General features: G+C 47.6%; 1 protein-coding gene across 1 annotated transcript in view; it reads right to left on the reverse strand.

Annotated features, from left to right (window-relative positions):
* B4GALT5 (beta-1,4-galactosyltransferase 5) overlaps positions 1–23,555 on the reverse strand; it is a 185,819-nt gene that overhangs the window by 61,652 nt on the left and 100,612 nt on the right. The gene's annotated exons all lie outside the window — the stretch shown is intronic.

Here is a 23,555-nt window from a genome sequence, read left to right on the forward strand (position 1 = left end):
ACTGGTCGATCTTCATGGGTTTGTTTTTGTCAAAGTATACCAAACATAATTGCAAGATGGCCTGTATATGCACAGATTGCTATCGAGCAGTCCTTATTGTTATACTTTTACATTAATTTACGACTCCAAAATGTCTTCCGACCAATGCTGAATGGTATGTTAGGAAATAACGAGTGATAGCAATGTTGCCAAATACCCAGAAGCGAGTGGCCCAGTAGCGGTGTACAGCTGACGAGCTCTTGAAAGAACAATTAAATAAAATAAAGTAGGCGCAAGAAAGGAGGCTGGTTGGGGAGTGCGGGAAGGAGAAGTAGGAATAAAGCGAAGGGTGGGGAAGAAAATGGAGAGGGAGTGAGGAAAGCAATGCACTCTCATGAAGAGGAAGAGGTGTGGCGCCGCGGCCAGGGCGACTGACTCCGGAATCTGGGGATCACGGTTCGATCCCCGGTGCCGGCGGCAGATTAGCCCAGCACCATGTGACTCTGGGCAATAGCTTGCTTAATCTTCCAGCCAGCCCCCAGCGTCTAGAGGCATTCTGCTATCCTGGTTCAAGTGGATTTAACTCTCACTGTCGCTTCAAGGAAAAGGGCTAGATTTATCCAAAAACTGGTTCAAGGGCTAGAGGGAGCCTCAAGTCTGCTTCTTCAGCAAACAGCACCATGCAGGACTTCTAGGTCCATCCTTTTTGCAACTCGTGACACTACAAACCCCAACATGCTTTTGTGGGGTTGGTTTAAAGTTCTAAACCCATAGACGGACACCTCAAACATATAGAGAATTTGGCAGAAACTGCATGTAACATCTATGGGGAAATTACTAATGTAGGGATTTCATGAATTTAAAAACAGAGCAAGCTAAAGTTCCTCTTTAAGCATTTTGCTGCCGGTTGACTAGTGTGCCACTTGCTCCTTTACAATAAGAAACCCTGTTTGGCTCATATTTCTACCTGATGAAATATTGCTTCACTCCACCATTGCATCAGGATGGCGAGTTGAACAATTGGCGCTAAAACATGCAGTAAGCAGAAAGTCATGAATCCATGTCCCAAAAACGCAAACTCTGCCTCCCATCCTTCCTAAGTGGATAAAGAGCGCACCATTATATTGTATGTTCTCTTCCTCTTTCACACTCTCTATTTTCTCATTCTTTTCTTCTCTTTCTTGGTCTTTTCTTTCTTTTTGTGGTCAACCCTTTTTTTTTTTTTTTTTTTTTTTTAAACCTTTATTCGTGCATATTAAAAGAACAAATACGGGCCTACAACCTTCAGGCCGGCCACGATACGGTTAAGCACTGATACAAACATTACGGCCCCTGTGCTTCAACGGTCAAGGTTAGCAACGATTTATGAAACATACACTGGAGAGATCCTTGACCCCAGGGAAAGGAGAAGTGAAGGTTAATTTTAAAGTTTTCAAAATAATTTTATCAGGGAAATAGTCAGTGAAGAATAAGAACCAAGGAGATTCGAGTCCGCACGATATCTTCACCACACGGGAGAGCAGCAGCATCATTAAAACAGCAATGGAAGTAAAATCTCAGGCAGTGAGGCAATGCAGTTATATAACAGGATAGTCACATGAGCAATTACGCACCCCTCCAGTGCCGCCCCCACTCAGTCAACCCCACACCCGGACCCAGAATCGAAACAAGCATAGCGCAGAAACATAAAGAGAAAAAAAGGCCCATAGAACTAATTAGAAACAGTAAATTACCCCCCCACCCTACACCAATGCGGAGGCTACGGCCTTCCCCCCCCCCAGCATAGTGCCTGTCGCCCAATAAACCCGAAATATAGACAAGAAGAGAGTAAGAATAAAGTAAAGAAAGATAAGAAAACAATACACCTATGATAAAGGAGGTGAGAAAAGAATAGGACTATTCTAATCTAAACTCCCAAAAAGAAGAAAGTGGGGAGGAGCCTACGTATCATCAGAGCGCCCTAAACCATCGGCCATCTTTGGCTTCCACACACTGAGAACCCACTACCCCAAAAGCGGTCGTGTGAAAATGAATTGTCACAACAATTTAAATGAAGGAAGACAAATCGCGACGAATGCGCACAAAGTACACATACAGTTCCAGTCCCAGTCCAGCCCCTCCGTGAAACCATGGCGATATTAATCAGTCTAGCCCTGGCCCGATCGCGGGCTTGAGATTAAGCCAGCCCCTACATGAAGGCCCCGCATCCCGTGCAGACAAAGACAATATGGCCGTTTGGGAGAAGATGGTGAAGTAGAATCCCAAAATGGCCGCCGACCATCTGTAGAGGTCCCTTTGTGCACCACATAAAGTCCAGACATGGCATGTAGAGTACAGGAGTTCCACAGAAAAGAAGCAGTAGGCCACCGTGAACGATTCCTCGAGGATGTTAGGTGTTGCTCAGCTGGATACTCTTGCAGACGCGGTGAGGCAGGCAACAATGAAGCAGGCAGCAATGAACGGGGAAACAAAGTATCCGCTGTTAAGCTGGAGAGCAATTGATCCTGGGTGCCGGGAAAGCCAGATGCAGGCACCAGTATAGCACGATCACACACAGCCGTTGCGTCCCCGCAAGAGGACAAAAGCACTGGCAGACCCACGCCGTGTTGATGACAGACGGAGCGCTCACGGCCCGCAGCCGACAGCATGGAGTCAAACTGCGCACTCAGCGCCTGAAAGCGAGCACACATTTGTAGACGAAAGTCCCGCAGGACGGCCAGTACGGAGCCGCATGTCAGCGGAAGCTGCACCCCCACATCGGCAGCAATCCGGGACGGCACTGTAAAGCTGGTGTCTGGTGGAGGGAGGGCGAAGCGGGCAGCGGGCGAGACCGGAGTATCACCCCCCAGCCGCGAGCAGGCAAACGCCGCCATGTTTTACCGCCGGACGGTACAATGGCCAGGGGGGGGGGGGTCGTAGCAAGGAGTCAGTTCCCCTCAGGTCTGCGCCGCAACTGGGAAAGCCAACAGTCGCCTCCCTTCCCTCGGGTTCTCTTTGCAGCCGACTAGGCAATAGAAGAAGGGGGTCGGCAGCCTCCCACAGCGCGGTCCACAGATCGGGGCAGGAGACCCGCCTCACCGGGGCTTACCTTACAGCCCCAGCCCTTCAGGCGCAGGGTGCAGGAGGTGTCTGGCCGTCCCTCCCCAGGCTCATCTGGCGACAGTCCGTGGTGGTAGGTGAGGTCGGGACCGCGGGGCTCGGATTTGCGCTAGCGGGTCCGGGGACTGCGGAGCTTCCAGGGGGCCGGCAAAGGCCACAATGGAGCAGGGGTCCAGGGCGGAGAACAAAAGCACCAAGAACTCCGGCATCCGGGCGGGCTGAGACTTCGGGGAAGCGGCGGCGTGGACAGCGCGTCGTCGCACACGTTTCACCTCGAGAATCGGCAAGGATAGGAATCAGGATAATAGTCCGGGGCCAAGGGCCGACGGACGGTCAACCCTTTTTTATTTAAATGTAGTACAAATGACTTGACATGTATAGGTTCTTGTATACCTGCTTATATTAGGGTTTATCCACTATTTATCATATTGCTCATATTTATGCTTTTTTATTAATTATTTATTGTTCAAGATGGTTTTTATGTATTACATGCTGTAGTACCTTAATTATTTATACTCTCGGTCTTAAATTGATTTAAAAAAAATTGAACTAAAGAAAAAAATAGTCACTGGATATCACAAATTACAATGCGATAGTCCTAAAAATCACAGTATTACTGTATCTTCCCTTTCCCTTAAACATACTTAACAAATTCACTGGGTTCTGAGACAACAGTGAACAAAAACATCTGCAAGCTTATTCTGCTAAAGGTTCAGATCACTTGACCTTCTTCCCACACACAACTCACTACACTCCTATTAAAATTCAGAAAAGACCAATCAATTCACCCCACAATTATGCGTGATAGCGTGGAAGGAAAATAAAGGAGGGGTCACCTAATAATTGCATTTTTATCATCTCATTTGGAAACTAATCACAGCTGCGGCGCACAAATTACTGCGACTTGTTATGTGGGAAATGAATTTGAAGTCAATTTCAGAAACAGAAAATTCCCTTTGTTACACAGCAACCAACAGACGAAGGGTGGTGCAATTGTGGTTAGAATTACATTGGAATGCACGTTCATAATCATTTTTAGGTCTCGCCTGACCCAGCGCATGCGCTGGTCTGGCGAGACCTAGAGGGCTCCAAAAAGTGCTACCAGGCCAGCCTAGAGCTACAGTGCCTGTGCGCGCGCCTCACTTTCGCGGCCGCACGGCCGCTTTGATGTTTGATTGCGATCACTTTCGTGGCCGCACGGCCGCTTGGCATAGCCAATAGGTCTCGCTTTTGGGACCTTATAAGTATTTAGTTATGCAACTGTTGCATGGCTAAACACTTATAAGGTCCCAAAGGCGAGACCTATTGGCTATGCCAATGCTTGTTGATAAGTGCTCACGAGGCAACCTCATCTTGAACATATTAAGAGAAATCTTCCACCTTAATGTTAATAAAGTTTTAAAAAACCATACGGAATAACATTTTTAAATAAAACAGTTTAAAAAAAAAAAACCTTGCCTACAAGAGAAATCGATACATAAAAAAATTGATTTGCTAGCGAATGAACGAGTTAAGGTAGATTTATATATCTGACAAATTTTTTTGTTACATCTTCTCCAAAGACATGCTGTAGTCCTTCGAGTGGAAAAGGTGGCTATGGACTTTCTCTGGCTACCAAGGTTTTAAAAAATAAAGCCACTGGACCTTTTTTTTAGTTCATCAATCACTTTCTCTGGACAATGGGAGCACGAGCTGGAAGATGATTGTACTCTTACAAAAAAGGTCAGTGAATTTCTTTTGGGCCGGATTCTTAAAGTTTATATGTTATAGTATATGTTTCCCTATAGTAAGTGTGCTTGCCACCTAGGCATTTGTAGTACAGTCGCACCTAAATGAGGTGTATAACACAACTACTCACAGAAAAAGCTTCATGAACTGGCCCAATTGAAATCCATTTCACTGAAATAGGCTAATGCAGCCGTCCAATTCTATAAACATCGTCATTTGGGGTCGCCAGGGTTTGCATCTGAGCCCCTGGCTTTTTCCCTGTGACCCCGGCACTACCTTTGTTACCCCTGGCCTCTTAGGTGGTGAATCACCCTCCTTGTTTTCAGCAAATTTTTTATGACGCGAATAGAAAATTATTGTACATTATTCACTATTGGTGTCATGAAAACTGGACCATCAAGTATGTAAAAAATATTTTTAAATGGATGTTGTGTGCGGTATTGCGGTTGGGAGTGTGTTTGTGTGAGAGAGGGAGAGTTTGTGTGCAAGCGTGTGGTTATTTGAGCATGTGTGTGTGAGTCAAAGTGACAGGAGTGGCAATAAATTAAATTAAATGCCAGTGAGGATGAGTGAGTTAGGGTGAGTGAGAATGACGGAGTGAGAGTAAGTGGGAGTGCAAGTCAATGTGAATGGCTAGGTGTGAGTAAGAATGAGTGAAAACGTGGGAGTGAGTGTAAGATTGAGAGTGAGACTGAATAAGTGCAAGTGAATGAGAATGATTGAGTAGGAGTGAGTGCATGAGAATAAGTGTGAGTTAGTGAATGTAAATTAGCATGAGTGAGAGTGTGGTGTTACGCTTGTGAGTCTGCTTTTGGCCCTGGCAAAACACTGGCGTTGGCTTACTGGATGGAGGCATATTAGAGATAATACTTGATATATGGAACATCTGTGTCAAAAAGCTGGCACCGGCATACTGGATCTAATTCTTGGTATGGGACACCCATGGCAAAATGCTGGTGGTAGCACGTTGGAGATGATTCTTGGCATAAAGGATGGCAGCTGTGGGTTCTAAGAAGGGGACAAACATGGCAAAATGCTGCCCCTATCATACTAGAGGTACATTTTGACATTAGGGTCACTCATGGTGCATGGATAACGTTAATAGCATAATTTCTGTAACTGGCATATTATATGTATTTGTTGGCACAATGGGGCACCCATGGCAAAATGCTGGCCCTGGCACAATGGAGATTATTTTTTGCATATGGGTAGCCAATAGCACAGTTTGAAAAATAGGAGGTCAACTCCTGTGGAAAGGAAGATTTCATTGGCTTGGCGCACCACGAAAGGACCTTCTATATTTAATACGTGCTCATTCATAGCCATTGCTTTTTAGCAGAGTTATGTTAAATATTTGCTATAAAATGCACTATTTGACCCATTTTTTATAAAAATGTTCTTTTGGGGAGAACCCCCTACCCCAGAACCCATTCAAAAGAGCTCTGGTTCACTTGCTTGGCTCAGTACAATTTAGGGCACGTATTCTATTACACACCACCACTTTCAAAGATTATGTCAGCGCACTAATATAGGTGTATCCAAAACAGACAGCGTTGTATTTTTAAATTGACACAGTTATACTATAACTTCATTGATGTCAATTATTGTGGTATCTTCAGTGTTAAGGTCAAGTGACATCACTTCCTAAGAAGATTCAGGTTCATATGGCGTCACTTCCTTTGACGTCAGTAAGGTCAAAGGGTGTCGGTGTGTGATGTCACTTCTGCTACCCCTGGCATTTCTGTGAATCGATGTCCATAGACTAACATACTGCAACGTTGCATCTGTACTGTAAGGTCAATGCTATTACAATAGTTTAAGTAGGAATTGAATACGCCTTGAAGCCATCATTGCTTCTAGATTAAACAATTATTTTATGGGTATATGAGTCAACATCCTCTAGCCATTGGCTTCTACTTGGAAACCTTCAGCCATTGTCAAGCGCATCTTGCAACAATCTACAAAAGCATTTTCGTCCCACTGACTTTCTACCAGTTGTTTTAGTTTGTTCATCTGCATCCGTTGGAATGGATGAGGGACTGTTAACATCTGAATCAGCAAGAATCATAGCAGCGCGTGGCACAAAGCGCTGACAAAAGCACATGAAACAAGCATTTACAATGCAATGGTCTCAGCATTGGTAAAGTTAGAGCTATTGGCATTGCTCATGACATTATTTTTTTTTTTTTTTGAAACCGTTTATTGCAATCTCAAATATATACAAGTATGGGCCTACAACCTTCCGGCCGGCCGCTAAAGTGACAAAAGCAAATGACATACATACAATAAGGCACTTGGCGTTGCATAGACGATAAAGCAGGAGGTATCAACAACGTGGGCCACATAACTCTGAACCCACAATACGGTTTCGTTTTATACAACACAACAACATAAAACCACACCCGCAAGGCAACCCACAATCGAAAATGACGACACGTGCTCCTCAAGTGGGGAACCCCAACCATCCGAAGAAATCCAGAGAGGGGGAGGGAAACTGATCCGGGACTGGGAGAACAATGTGCCCAGGGCTGAGGGAGGGGGTCAACTATGGGGATGGAGCTGGTGAAGCGGGAGGCAACAACGGTGGCTCGCAAATACCCCCGCGGTAAGCGTTCCAGGGGCCCCATATCTTCACCCATGCCCCAGGCTTACCCCGCGCCACATATACCACCTTTTCTCGGAACATGCACCAATCCATATGTTCTTTCCAAGCCGACACCGCCGGGGGTCTCTGAGATCCCCACAGCTGAGCAATGTCACGTTTAGCTATCATATATCCCAGAGTCACCCATCGCGTCTGCGGAACCGAGTAATCAGTCGGTTCCCACACATTCAGCAGGCATCTCCTCGCTTCAGGCAACAGCGCGACATGTGTAACCGCTCGCAGGACCTCATGCACACCACGCCAGAATCGCTCCACCCTCGGACATTCCCACAGAATGTGTAAAAAAGTCGCCAAAGCACCACACCCACGCTTACACAATCCATCCTCGGCATAGCCCATACGCTGAAGCCTTGGCCCCGTCATATACACCCGGTGGAGTATCTTGAGCTGGACGAAGCGAAGGCGAGCCGGGATGGCCACCTCCTTCGGAGAGGCCACCGCGGAAATCCAGTCCTCGTCGTCCAACTCCAGCCCATCGGCAACCCAAGCCTCGCGGAGGCCAGTCAGTAAGCCCGAGCGGTCATTTATCAATTTCTTATAAATGAGGGAGATCGTGCTGTCCGGAACGTGGCCATCTAGCACTCTATCCTCCAGGGGGGAGGACTCCGGGATGGAGGCCACGTCTGGGAAGACGGAACCCAGTGCGTGACGGACCTGCAGGTAGCGAAAGTATTCACTGCCCTGCAGCTGAAACTCCGCCTGCAGCATCTCGAATGTCTTGAATCCTCCCCTCGTCCAGAGATCTCCCACTGTACTGATGCCTATCATGTCCCACCTCTCGAAGCCCTTCGAGGTCCACAAAGAGCCAAGCCTCTCCGACGCATACAATGGTGACGCCCGGGTCAAGCGGTCCTTCCATCCCATAGCTGCATTAGCCGCGTGCCATACTCGCACCATGACACGCGTGGGTCCCGTCAAGCGGGAATCGGGCACGCTAGTGTAGAGCGCTCGATTGTAGTCGCCACCGGGCAGGAGCATTTTGTCCATTTCAAATGCCGGGTTTAGGGCGGGCCCATAGAAGCCGTGATTAAGTGCAGCTAACTGGGAGGCCCAGTAATACCGCTTAATATCCGGGAGGGCAATCCCTCCGTCGTACCACGGGAGCGTCAATTTTGCCAGGGCTATACGCGGCCTCCCGTCCCAAAACAGACGGCGCTGTAAGCCTTCCACCTCACGGAAGTAGCGCGCCGGGACCAAGTCCATAGTGTTCTGGAGAGCGTACAAAAAGCGCGGCAATGACATCATCTTGAACAATGCCGCCCGGCCGAGCGGCGAAAGCGGCAAGCGCCGCCAGCGCGCGACGTCCTCCTTCAAGCGCTGGAGGGGGGGGAAGCAAGTTTCGCTCGTAGCGGGCCACCGGGTCCAGCGTAATATAGACCCCCAGGTATCGAAATCCCTGCGAGGCGATCTGGATCGGACAGCCCCGAGGGAGGACAGGAGCCTCCCCGGAAAGCACATAGACACAGGATTTAGCCCAGTTAATGACAAGGCCTGAATTACGGCCAAAGGAGCGCAGAACATCGACCAGGACAATCAGTGATTTGCGCGGGGAGGCTAAGTACAAAAGGATATCGTCAGCGTAGAGGGACACGCGATCCTCATACTCGGGGGTCCAACGGAGACCTCGGATGGATGGGTGCCACCTCAGCCACTCCGCCAGGGGTTCCAGGGCCAGTGCAAAAAGGAGCGGCGACAGGGGCATGACATTATTTTTGTTTATGTTTTTGTTTTTAAAACATTTAAAGAAACGGCATTGTCATGAGCAATGCCAATAGCTCTAACTTTAACAATGCCGAGACCGTTGCATTGTAAATGCTTGTTGTGCCTTGTTATCGCGGACCTCGGACACACATACGGATCTGGCATCCCGCGCATTTTGTAATTATTCAGTAACATACCATCACCAATCGCATAAGACGCTAGGTAAAAAAAAAGCAACGTAAACACACTCAAGAATACATACACAAAGGGCCGGGATCGAACCCTTACGCTCTGGTATGCAATTGTAAAGTTAATTTTTAGTAATATAAACACTCCGACCCCCCATAAGGAGCTAGAATAAAATACACGTTTTGGGGTTCCTGTAAACCCCAGGGATAGACAGGGCTGGGCCGAACGCACTGGTCCGGTTATGAAATGACACTGTAAATATGCAATAATTAAAGCCCACCACTCTCCGTCAGGTTCTATTAAAAACGTGTTTTAGACTCCTTTAAAAGTCTCAAACATAGAGCAACCGTTTTTTTCTATTTCAATATGTTGAAAAGTTTGTTTTTTTTGATAATGTTTTGCATGATTTGGATGAGAAATGGTTGTACAGATCTGGTCGCGATTTCGCCCAACCGAATGTATTTAAATGTACAGAAAAATGTTTCGAAGTTGAGAAAGGATCTGAAGGGGCGCACGGGGGCCCTGCACGCGGAGACCACCGCCAAGACTTTGCTGAAATGGAACACACATGTTTTATTTAATAAAATGTAGATTTGGTCCCTGAACGAAGCGCATTGAAGCGTCTGCGTGTCGTTCCCACAGCGCTAGCTTCCTTCATGGCGCACAGAAGATGCACACGCCCCCACACCACCTTCCTACACCCATACCTACGCCGTACGAGGGAATACTATTTTAAAACTAAAACTCAATATTGGGACTAATTTGCAGTTCTCTAAGCGCGAGCTCTACCCCAAGGCACTGGAGCGCGTCACAGGAGCAGCAGTTACCTTACTTGATGGTTTTTTTTTGCATCTTTTATATAGCGCGAACTCGACCCGAAGGTATTTGAGCGCTGTACATGAGCACCGTATTTACATTACAGATTCAGGCACGTGGAGATTAAGTGATTTGCCCAGAATCACAGGATGTGGACGCGACCCCGAGGCTCGAACCCTGGTTTCCAGCACCAAAGTCGTCAATCTAGCCGATGGACTACATCCTCTCTCTGTCACGTTAAAGTACATGTTTTTGTTCAGGCTCAGCGGGGGTGGAGGTGGCAAAGAATCCCACGCGTTGAGCCCGCAGTCAGTGAGAGACGAACTAGGGAGAAAGTTCAGAAGGGAAAAGAGAAGAAGTGAGAGAGAGCAGGGGAGACAGCGGATGGAGAGGGGGAGGGACGGATGGGGCAGGAGGTTTGTGTCAACGAGGCTCTCGGCTCCTCACTTGCATCTCCAGCCGTATCATTTGTAGATAAATGGTCCCCATCCATTTTCACCCAAGTATTGCGGTATGTTTCCGTGCCTCTTCCGGGGCGATGGCCCTAGGGTATGATAAAAAGAACGACCCCCGGGAATGGGGGGTCCAAGAACAGCTCCAGGGCAACGGGACTCGTTGCACCCAGGGATAAGAGTGGGGGAGGCATTCGGGAGGTGAATGAGAAGGGGGTCTCTACTCTGCCCACACCACCATCTGCTGCTGGCGAGTGGAGATCGGTGCACAGTCCAGTCCTTACCGCCGTCTCGCTCCACGCCAGGGCTGCCTGTGTCCCGGAACACAGCCATCTCCAAGTCTAGGGGGTTCTGGTGGCTTCCTTTTCGGTCCACCTCACGCCCTCCGGTTCTTGCTCCCATGACAGCCATCTGCGCGGAGGGGACAGGGAGACCACAGGTAGCGGACATCAATGGAGAATGACTAAAAGCGACTATCTCCTTCTGAGCCTGCGCACAAGTTTACCAACGTCACTTCCTGGCGGATCGCATGCCCTAGAGAGGATTTCAGGTTTACTCTCCTCTCCAGGGCCGGCTGTGAACGGAAAGTAGCCCTGGTAAATTGTGAAACCAAACCAGCACCCATACGGTGCACGGCAGCAAGTCTGACCACTACAAGGGGAGTTCGACAACAGTTCAAACTCCCCCCCCCCCCCCCCCCCACCCCCAATGAGAAACAAGGCAGAGCAAAAGGCACACCACTGCCTTTCTCCGAGGCAGAGAAGAAATGCCTCGGAGAAACGCAGTGGCGGTTTCGAATTCGGGGGCGTGTTTTCCTTTACTCTCCTCTTGCCATTGGCTGGAGGAGATAATTAGACTTCTTGTAAAAAACACGCCCCCGAATCCGAAAAGGACGGGGCCTGTTCGGAGTGACGGACCTCTTCTCCAATGGCTGGCCAGCATTCAAGAGGCCAGCCAATGGAGAACAGGGGAGAAGAGGGGCGGGTTCAAGCCCCTCTTCTCCAAGTCATTGAATCTCGGATCGAGACTGCGCAAGCGCAGCCTTCGAGCCGAGACCTAAAAACGGATGCTACAGACGAAAGTACCAGTCTTGCTTAACAGCACAGCTGTGTGCAAGAGGTATTTTTTACAAAGTGTTTCAAACATATGTAGAGAGTGGTTTGACTCCACTCAGGGCAATTTTGTTCTGTTAACTTTAAGTTTTCGGCTTTTTGGTGAATCTTACCAAGACCTTCCATTTCGATGCAAGGAGTATTATTTCACTGCTCAAAAGTACACTGAATCATTACACAAAAAATCTTTATCTTTATGTATTGTTTCAGCAAATCGATTGTTTTTTGCTTAGTTTCTGAACACATTTAGTTAGGTCTCTAAGCAAAACCTGGTGGTGTTACCAATACTTGGTTTCTATAGCATTCGTTAGCCTGTGCCTGCAGCCCAGTGCTGAGAGGCCAACAAACACTGGCAAAGCCAAGATTTGATTTAGGTATGACATCAACATGCCATGCATGCATTAAACATGTAAGTTTTCCCAATGCTTTGGTTAGCCAACATTACAATTCATCAAAACATTTGACTGCTTCCACCCACGTCTGTAAGGTACACTTCGGTAAAGCAATGTCTGAGCCCTAACACCCAGTGGCGTAGCTAGACATTTTGCTGCCCGTGGCGGTCCCTGCGGCGGCTGCTATATATATGAGCGGGGTGCTGGTGATTCCTTAGGCCGCCACCCCACGACAGCCGCGGGTAAGAGCGCCCCCAAAACTAGTGGCACCGAGGAGCACCCCCCCCTGCTACGCCACTGCAAACACCAGTGTCAGCCCGAGTTCAGGCAGAGAAGCCTCACCCATCCCAGCTTAGGGTGAAAGAGGGCAACTTAATTACAGACGCGCCACAGAACTCTAGAGCCGGGGCAGGGGGACTAATGTCCAATGATTTAATATAGTTCACTTCACGTATCGTACAAAGAGAATAAACAATTATATTTAGATGATTATTTCATAAAAGTCTAAAGAAGTATATCAGTTCGCATCTGATTTATTTTATTTTTTTTTAAATAAAAAGAGCTTCACTGACATTATATTAATGGAGAGGGCTTCTCTCTGCGGTTTTAGGTGTACAAAGAGAAAAAACACCTGGTTAGTAACTCGAGTGCCCATTTAGATTGTATACATCCTCATCTCGACATATGAATGGTTTGGGGCACCAGCTAGCAGAGGTCTACCTTCAAGGATTGTCTGTTCTGGGCTATGGGCACTACATGGTCGAAAGCAGACGTCCTGTGTCGCGCAGGAGAACCACCACATCAATGCCTCTGGTCATCGAGTCACATATTTCAAAGGGTTGCAGCATGGTTGTCGTGCCTGTACTATCTTACACGTTTGATGGCTCCTGCTTCTTTATGGGCACGGACTTAAGAGGGCAAGCGTGACAAGTTATGCGATCAGTGGCTGCTGTGCAAATTATCAGGATTTACCAACCTGAGCGTCAGGCTGGTCAGCCATGTTCTTGTTTGAATCATTGCACTACAACTAAGATGCAACTTTCTGCCTACAAGAGTCATTAAGAGGCTAGTATGGAGGTGAAGGCTCCCTCCTTCCTTCCCATTCCAAAGACGGTGCTGGTACAAGGGGTATGACGGGACATCATCTGGTGGTGGACAGCGCTGACGCAGCTCTTGCTGTAAACGTGGGGGATACAGAAGGCATGAAGTATTCTACTTGTTGGGAGGGAATGTTATGTCCACTGAAGGTTCAGCATCATGGGTAGAGTATAACCTGGAAGGTGATCATTGGCATGGGGGATGGGGAGGGGGGTGAGAGCCTTGGCCTCTCCTTAGGAGTTCACCAATGGAAGCTAAATTGTTGACCTCAGTGGCCAACATGCGAGAATGGCCCTAGCAATGCACAGGTAAGGGTGAAAAGTAATTGCTTTAGGAAAACTCATCTTTCAGACATGATGCGGGAACATAAGTGGGCGGGCAAATCCTTAAGGCACTCTCATTCCGTGTTTCTAGATGGATTGCAAAGAGCAGACTTGTCATTCAGCAGAGGGCTGTTGTAACTCTGCTAAGCCATACAAAAGTGCAGGCTTAAGGAAGGTGGGTTTGCACACGAGTCGGCTGGTAACACTGACCGCATGCTTCCTGAGGTGGATCCCGACAGGGTCCGCTACCAGCAGGTGATGAGTATCAGCTCTTTAGAAGCACCATCAGAATGTGGGTTATTCGTTGAAATGGGAGGCCTCTTCCCCTGAGTGTTAGGATGAGGCGAGATGGAATAGCATCAAGTGCGCCCGGATTGTTGCCCGATACACGAACCCTGTTCTATTCCTTCTACCATCTTTCTGCAATGGGAGAGTAGAACATTCTGCGAAAGACACCTCGGAGCACTGGGCCGAAGTCGAACGATCCGCGTACAATTAACACAAAATGGGTTAGGGTACCGAAAGGTGTCTAGTAAAGATTTCTGCCTCAAGTCAAAAACTCTCTTGAACTTCTGGTCAGAGAGTTACCTAGTCCACCCTTCTCCCGTGTTCTCAGTAGGGCTTCACTACTAGCCCGCTAGGAACCCAAAAGCCACGATTCTGTGACATTGTCAATAATGTTTGAATATTAAATGCTCCTACCACCTGTCCTTCCACATGAACTTGACAATCCTCCTCAGGTAGGTGAACCTGTTCTAGCCCTCAGTGATGGGATGCCCTGTATGGTCGCTGTGATCAAGAGTTTTTGGCTCATTCATTTATTCATTCATTCACCAGTACAGAAGGTGTACCGTTCAAGCAGTACCTGGCGCAGGCAGCCCAGAGAAGTCGAACATGGACATTTCATGCACTGCACATTAGAAAAGGAAGGTTTGCTTCCTCAGTTTGTCACACACCAGCAACGTTTACGTTTCTTCCCAATCTACTCAGACCTGAAATATCCGACATCCTGGTATGAAATAATCCACTGACCTACTTCAGTCATCCATCATGGCGGCAGAGAAAGTTCACACAGTCCATGTTGCATACAATTCACGAGTTTTGCAACTATCCATAAAACGCATGCAATGAATTTTAGTGCAGGTTGTGGTTTGGTTTGGAAATCGGCCATTTGTTGTTAAAATTGTCATCAGCAAAAAAGCTGTCTGTCTGTCACGCTAAGTGACCTTTCCTACTGATTTACCTCGGAGAACTGTTTTAAGGCCTGTCGAGGAAGGGCCCGCAGGTGGAGGCAGTCTAGATATTAGAATCCTCCTCTATGGCCTGGGCGCGCGCCGGGTTTCCCGCCATAATGCAAATCATCTTTTTAGGAGTATGCAAACACCTGGAACAGCGTGACATGCGGTTAACTTGGAAATATTCCTGACCGCAGTCCTAATAGTCTACGTAATTCAGAGTTGAATATCAACATCCGCGTGCATAGAAGTCTTCGACTTAGTCACTTTGAAGATAATGGGCTCTCTTTTTATTCAGGTAGTTTGCATTGATATCAGAATTTTTTTACTTACAAAAAAAAGCTGCTAAAATGTTCCTTGGCATTTTTTTGTGTCTTCTGGGTGGGGATCAGAGAGGACAGGCATTGCTGTATGAAGCGAGCAGTGACCAGGTTAAAAAAAAACCATAGGTTGTTGGCTACCGCCGCTCAACATCGGCAGGCTTTTAGACCGGGTTTGTCAAAAAATTCCAATTGGGCCTTCTGTTTTAGGGCAAATAAATACTCTGCACCGGAAGGATCAACGTTGCATTTCGTCCGAGGAAACACATGGCCAAACAGAACATATGGAGTGGTTCTGGCTAAAGGTTACACCAACATCTTTAGGCTTCATGGCATATTTGGGTCCTAGAAGACAAATGCACTAATCAGGACTGTGGTATGCCCCAATATGGGGGGGGGGGGGGGGGGGGACACCTGCCACGGTGTTCAGGCCCAGGAAACACCTGCCCCTTGGGGTCCAATGCATCTTTGGGCCCAGGGAAAAAACCTGCCCCCGCTGGTGCCTAAATTGAGGTTAGGGCTAGAGAAACACCTGCCCCGTTGAGTCCCATAACATGTCAGATCTGGAAAGCCTTGCCTCATTGGCAAAAGAAACAATTGATGGACGGAATGCTGGACAATGTAAACATTCACCCCCAGTCACAAGGATCTGGGTTTAAGCCAGGTCCTCCCTGAATCTGAAACAAGCATCCTGGGACCAGTTTCATGGCATCACCCTTCGTCAGCCAGGCTAGCTTGAATCCATTGGTGTAGTGAGCACTGGACCCACGTCTGGGCATACCCTTCCCACTTAGGGCGACATATGCAAATGAAACAATTGATGGACGGAATGCTGGACAATGCAAACATTCAACCCCAGTTACAAGGATCTGGGGGTTAATCCATCATTCTTTTGCTCACCACACCACCCCAGTTAGGACCTAGCCATATGCAAATCAGTCTTGACCCTGTTCCTTATGGGAACAGCCCAGCCCGACCTGCCAAGCCATGTCCTCCCTGGACCGAAAACAAGCATTCTGGGACCGGTTACAGAGCATGACCCTTAATCAGCCAGGCTAGCTTTGAAGCCAGTGGTGTAGTGAGCACGAGACCCACGTCTGGGCATACCCTTCCACTTCCATCTGTCCATCAATTGTTCTTTTTGCATTGGTCACCCAGAGTGGGACGGGTATGCCTAGACGTGGGTCCCGTGCTCTCCATGCCACTGGAGTCTAGCTATCCTGGGTGATGAGGGCTGAAAGCCCGAAACCGGTCCCAGGATTCTTGTTTCCAGTCCAGGGAGGACCTGGCCTGGCAGTTCGGGCTGGACTGTTCCTATTGGGCGCAGGGTCAAGACTGATTTGCATATGGATGGGTCCAAACTGGAATGGCATGGTGAGCAAAAATACAATTGATATAGGCCCAGATTTCTGTACTGGGGTGAATGTATGACATTCTTCTGCATTCTGTCCATCAATTGTTCTTTTTGCATTTGCCTCATTGGGGCCTTCAATGCCTTCAGGTCAAGGGAAGCACCACTTCCTTTTGGCCCTATAATGTGTTTGAATTTAGACAAATGTGTCCCATTGACCTCTACAGAGTGCTTACTTATGAAAAGATTCCTGATGGCGCTTCTAGGTGGGGTCGCCCTCATTTGATTTCATACTGGCGCCTTCAGAGAATTTTTGTAAATTACAAATACAGACTATAGAATGCTCCTGCCATTTTTGCCCTGAGCTAAGGAAACTGGATACTATTCATGAATGCTTTCGTCCACCCCAGGATGCCAGTCCTATAAGATATCCACTTCAATCACATCAGCGTAACTTTGGCTAGCTTGTATCCCAGCCATCTTCCGATAACCCTTGGTAGTCCCAGTACTGAAAAATCCCAGGTCAGAAGTGGTGCATGGCTACTAACTCCATATGGATTGTGTTCATTGGGTTGCCTTCACTAATGGCTTTGGGGATGGGTCCCAGCTCAGTTAGGCCCCGCCTCAGGCTGGTTCTGGATTCATATTCCTCATTAGCATCTCTAAAACCCAATAACTTGTTTCTGGAACTGTAGGACACCATCTCTGCAGTAGCGTCTCCATCATAGTCCAGCGTAAACTGGACGTCTGACCCCTCATGGACACTTCTGCGCTGATAATGTTAACTGTAAGTGGGAAAAGATATGGTCGCCCTGGCGGGGATACAAAGGCACATAAAGGGGGCCGAGATTTCTCCGACACACTATTCCACTCGTCAAATCACGTGATAAAGCAAGCTAAGAACGACGCATGCCCACGCATAGTACGAAAAAGAGCGTCAAATGATTCTTATGTAGCTTCCGATTCTCGACCCCACTGCACTGTAACACAGCGTGTACACTCATAATTGGTAATGTGTATGTAAGACAGTTTCAGACTTGTGAGTTATAATGAGCTTGTTTAATAAAAAGATTTAAAAAAAAGACAATGTTGACAGTGAGAGGAACATATTGCCAGGACAGGGCACGATGTATCAAGTCAGGATGCTCAAGGCTTCCTCAGTAGTCCCTGCTGTACCAGTTCATTGACAACCAAACCGCAGTCTATTTTGAGCCTGAGGCAAAGAGATAAACATCTAAATGAAATACCATCCTACCACAAGACAAGAACTGGCAAAGCCAAATCTCTCTCCTCATTGTGCTAACAATAGAAGCAGCTTTTGTTTATGCCTGAATTTGCATGCTGTAGCTCATTAAAGCCTGGCCTGTCAGCTTTGGCATGTTTTATATTAAAAGATGAAGCACGGATAAGAGACAGGTTGAGAAAACAACGTGAAGAATAATACTGAGAAAGACGATGTGAAATAAACATAAATGGAAGTTAGTCGGAAAAACACAAGAAATAAAAACAGTGGGGAAGGCAGACAGGAAAAACATTAAAACGAAAGGTGACAAAACACTCAAAGTCCGCTGCAAATGGAAGCAAAACAAAACAAACAAAAAAGATGATTTCTGTATGCAATTCACCTGTAAGGTAAATAATTTTATATGTGATGATGTAGATGTAATTTTCAGATGTTAAATAGTCCCTCGACCACAGGAATGCATGCACTTCATAGGCGGCGCAATGATACACCAACCAGCCAACAGCATGAAGAGAGAGGGAAATACTCCTCTGGGTGGAAGTAAAGCCCACTCTCTATTTCAAAGAATTAACAAAGGTCCAAGACACGGCATTCTCCAGCTAGATTTAAAAATAGAAACATGAGCCACTGTAACAAAAACTCGGTATCAGCAAGAACACCAATGCAGAACAATTGTAAGTAAATATGATTTGTCATGGTGTGGGCTTCCATTTCCGCTAACGGTTGGCATTTAGCAGTGATTACTCACAAACAAAACACTCCTGCACAATGCAAGTGTGGGTGGCACCACAGCGAATTGAACAGCAGCTACAGTCTCTTTGTAGTGGTCATCGATGCCCACTGTGAAAAGGCTGCCTGGCACCAACAGGGTTTCAGCACATTCTAGCACAATTCAGAACTGTGAAACAGCATTATTGTATCAAAAAAAGAGAGGCGGGGACCAGGGGCGGGTTATGGTCCAGTGCCCGTGCTCCTAGAATTAACGTTAAATAAAAAACAGGGGGGACACTGTTCCGGAGGAGGGGTGCAAAGTGTCACCCACTCATTGAGAAGGGAAAGAGAGAGTGGAAGGAGACAGGAAGGGGGTCCTAGGTCTAGAACCCACTGGTAAGAGGGAAGAACAGGTCTTGCCTCTCGTTGCCCTCACACACCCTGAAGGATGTCATGCTTCATCATCGGGAGATTTGCTCCTCGTCGGGCCGGCGCTGCAATGATCTATGGGTCCCCGTGGAAATCTTTTTAGAACTGCCGTTATGTGGGGGAGTCCTATGTGGAGGGTGAGTCAGTGCATGCAAAATTTAAAACTGACTAAGGGTTACCAAAAGGGGTGTGTTTTAATGCGACGGGACCCATGTCAGATTAAAAAACCCGTAGGTTATATGTTACCCCAATAGGCGCAATGTGCCCAGGTAACTAAAAGGCCAACATGTTTCACGCCTGGGTGGTCACAAGGATCCGTGGCTGCAAAACAGTAATACTTTACCACCAGTTTAAAACTGATGATAACCCATTTGCAAAGTGGAAGGAGTCCCAAAGGGACCTCTTCCTCTTTGTGAATGTAGATAATATTTTTTAAGCGTATGCAGTGGTTTTATTATTATTTGTTTTAAACGCATCCCATATTCCTTCAAGGAAAACTAGCTGCATTTAAAACAAGCATCGGCAAAGCCAACAGGTCTTGCCTTCCTGACCTATTTTCTTTGTCAGTGTTTTTTTGCCGAAGAGATGCAGCTTCAGCAAAAATATAATGACTGGATCAATAAAGCAGAGGTGGTAGTTTCAAGTTTAATTGAACTCTGAGGGGAAATGGTTTTGGAGGATGTTTTGAGTGTAATATCTATTTGTGAATGGGGTTCCCTGTGAGGGGCTGGCTCAAACGCTGCCAAACTTCAGAACCTAGGTCAAACAGAAACGGATTAAAAATTCAATACCTGCACCCAAGATGACAGAAAACACATGCAGTCCCCTCCCCCTTTTTCACCTACCCCCCCAAACACAAGCACACAGGCTCCAGTCACCAAGCTAAGATACTTTAAATAATTCAGAGGCGAGGTTTAGTTCCGTTTCAGAAACATCACTGATTCACTTTAAAATGTTTTACCTTTTAAGGGAAGGTATTTTAGTTGCACCCTTCTAAGGACCCCTCAATCCACCCAGGGAAGTTTTAGCCGTCATACCCGAAAGCGATAAACCCTTCACAAGCGAAAACTAAGGGCACCATTATGATGGCGGGCGGACAAAGTCCTTCCGCCACAGTAACGGTATGCAGGACTGCCCGCCATGGTTGCGGCGGTCCCGCTGTGCCTATTAGGATGCGACCACCACCCTAGTGGTCGCATCCCACATCTTGAACATTGTGGCGGGCGGTGCTTCAAGCAGCACTTGCTACAATGTTCAAGATGCATGTTGTGCATTGGCATGCACAACGTGACCGGCACGGCGCTGTGCCTGCCACCTTGTCCATGCCAATGTTCCAAGTGCAGCCCCCCACCCCCCTGGGGGCCCGCAACGGGCCCCCGATGCAAAATCTGCATGCCTTTCCATGGCGAAGTCTCTGCCATGGAAAGGCATTGTAAATGACACATCCTAATATGGATGGCGGTGCCTACAAGGCACCACCACCATATCAAGGGCCTTATCCGACCGGCGGAAAAGCGGCGGACAGTCTTTCCATCCGCCGCTGTGCCCCTCGCCATTCTATTATGGCAGGGGATTATACAGGGCCATCTGGCGGCCGGATCGCCACCGCGATTCGCCCGCCATCCTAATGGGGGCCTAAGTGTTGACAGTTTCTATGTTCTGTGTACTGGTAGTGGACTGTCTGGCATCTGTTTGTTGGGCCCTTGGGGCCACAGGGGGCTGTAAAAAACGGGTGGGTTCACTGGTGTCACGTGCTGGAGAATAGGGGTTCAGTGATCAATTGTGGTAGTTTCCGACTTCAGAATTTAGCCCTCAGGTTCAAGTCTGTGGCTCACATTCCAATGAGTTTGTGCAAATCACTTACTCTCCTGGCCTTTCAGTGAAAAAAAAGAATCTGTGATAAGAAAAAAAAGAAAACCTTGTGTGATGTAACTGGTGGTGATGTAAAGCACTTAAATACCCTTGGATCGAGTTTGAGCTATATAACACTGCAAAAAACTTTTTTAGATGGAGGTAAGGAAACACAACCTCCTGGCATTTCTGTGTTTCAGACAGGTTCTCTCTGTCTCGCCAAGCAGAAGCAGCCCCTCGGTACTCTCAGGTGGGCCGTCCCCCACTCCTTCTGTACAAAACGCACAAGTCCCTCGGTCCTGATCCCTTCACTCCCACAGCGGGAAACCCCGTGCATCTGTCTCACCACCGCATGGCAGAGTACACTGCTCCGTGGAACTCTCTGATTGGCTACTTTTTAGCATTCATGCGGAGATATAGGCCGTCAAAATCCCTGGTAGCGCCCCCTGCTGCCGCATGAAAATGTGGGGGGGGTCATGACGTGACTGCTGTAGTAATACACAGATAGGAAACGCGGTCGAACCATGTGGGGGAGGTTTAACAGGAGAGGGTAAAACTGGAATTGCAGTGATAGGTAGACAGGATGAAAAACAAGCGCAGGATCAGGTGACCAAACAATGCAAAAGTCAGGAAAATGAAAGGCGAATGGCGCCCTAAATGGGAGGAAAGCATGTTCTGTCTGCAGAAGGGCAAAACCCAATAAAGAAAATAGTGCATAAAGACTAAATAAGACATACCGTGTAACATCAGAAGTAACAAGCATTTACAATGCAACGGTCTCGGCATTGTTAAAGTTAGAGCTATTGGCATTGCTCATGACACTATTTTTGTTTATGTTTTTGTTTTTAAAACATTTAAAGAAACAGCATTGTTATTTACAATGTCAATAGCTTAATCACTCAAATGCGAGACCTATTGCATTTGCACCCACACAGAGCCACCCACACACAGAGCTGCGGAGGCATTAACAATGTGGAAAAGTCAACAATTATCCCGATGCGGCAGGAAAAAAAACACAATGTCTACAAATAAACACACGTACAGCTGGTAAGACGAAAAGGAATTCAAGCTTACAACAGGTGGGACACAGACTATGTACACAACTATATTTATAATAGACCTTCGCAAAACCAGAAGGAGGAGCAGATAGATACCAGTGATGACAAAAAAAAGGTATATTTTACACGCAATGAAAAACAAACAGAGAAAAGGCATGAATTTTCAGAGGCCGTGGGCCGGGTATCTGTGTTCTGGTATACACTGCGCAATATACATGTAGTTCTTCCATTGAAAAAAATACCATAACATCTCCAAGAACATACCGACAATAGTGTGAAGGACTGTTTCGCGCGCTGACAGGGCTGTGTACACGGACACTACAGACAGTTGCACAAAGCACTGGGAAGCTTCCTGGGCTACAGCTGGTGCCACCAAGGTGCAGCCTCGGTGTATAATCCAGTGGTAGTGTAAGGAGTGAAGGTTGCGGGCACAGACCGGCATGTAGAGCCGATTAAATGCAAACAGCAAGGACAATCCGCATAGGAGCACAAACATTTTGTTACCATATACAGATGTAAAATACATGACAGCAGTGGAGGCGCAGTCTATCAAGGCATGGACTGCTGAGGCACACGTATACTGCAAAATAAAGGTCTGCAGTGTACACTATATATATTACCTGTGTGTACAGAGACTTGATACGCACAAGCAGCCTATATTTTAAGGCCCACAGAATCAGCTCAAGCAGCATGTGGGCACAGAGTACATTTGCACGCACTTTAAGAGGAGTTATCTGTGGGAGTAGCGGGTACACGAGACACAGGCGAAGCCTTAACAAAAGATATGCGCATGAGATCTACGCTTGTGCACAGCCACACGATCTATGTATGTGCACAATGTATAAGTGGTTAGCACATGTGCAGACTGAGCCTAAGGAGTGTATGAGTAGAGAGAAAGTTATCTGTACATGTTCAAGCTGTACATATACAAACTATTACAGTAATCGATACTTGAGCATTGTATCAAACATAACCAAAGCATGAGCAATCGGTACAGAGAAACGGAGCTACCGCAAGCAGACACAATAGCCCAGTCCGTCCATGCATTAAACAGAGAAGTGACACCCTGTGCTTGTAAATAAGGAGCTTTTGCCGCTTGTACATGTCTATAGGTGTGCACATTGTAGTAGCTGTACGCACTTGCATGGCTCGTAAAATTAAGACACTCGGCTGTGGCTAGTACTCTATGCTTGAATGCATGGCTCATTAGCGGTTCGTACACATGCATTCTGTATGTACATGCACTTTTAGAAGTCTGTGCATGCGCTGTTTACAGGCGTAGGTGGTGCGAGGCAAGTTCCACACGCTAAAGGTGCTGTGATAGACCCTAAAGGTCGGTCTCATCGTGACAAAGTGCAGTGTGCGTGCATTTGGGGGCCATTGCAATCAGTGCGAGACACACCGCGCTTTGACCAGCGCCTGCAGCCAGGAAGATGCCAGAGAGCCGCACAACGCGGCTCCGGGACAAAGGCAATGGCTCCCTCCAGCTCTCAACTCGCCCGAAAGTTCCTGTGAGTGCTGTAAGGTGACACCACGGGCGCGGGAAGGGGCTTCCGCAGCCGCTTCTACAGACCCCTCCCTGTTGCGCCCTCACGTCTAAACATAGCCCCCCCATTCCCCGGCTGTAAACCGGACTCACCGCCAGCAAGCAGCAGCAGGCCGCAGCTCCCCAGAACCAGCAGCGGGAGGCACGGCTCCATGGCCGCCTCAGGCCGGGGGCTCCATCAGGCTCCGCCAAGCTCTGTGGCCTTTCTTAGCGCAGTTCCCGGGACACGGGGCAGAGGGGGTCGGGCCAGGCTGCTG

Source organism: Triturus cristatus, chromosome 7 (assembly GCF_964204655.1).
Source record: "Triturus cristatus chromosome 7, aTriCri1.1, whole genome shotgun sequence".
NCBI lineage: Eukaryota > Metazoa > Chordata > Amphibia > Caudata > Salamandridae > Triturus > Triturus cristatus.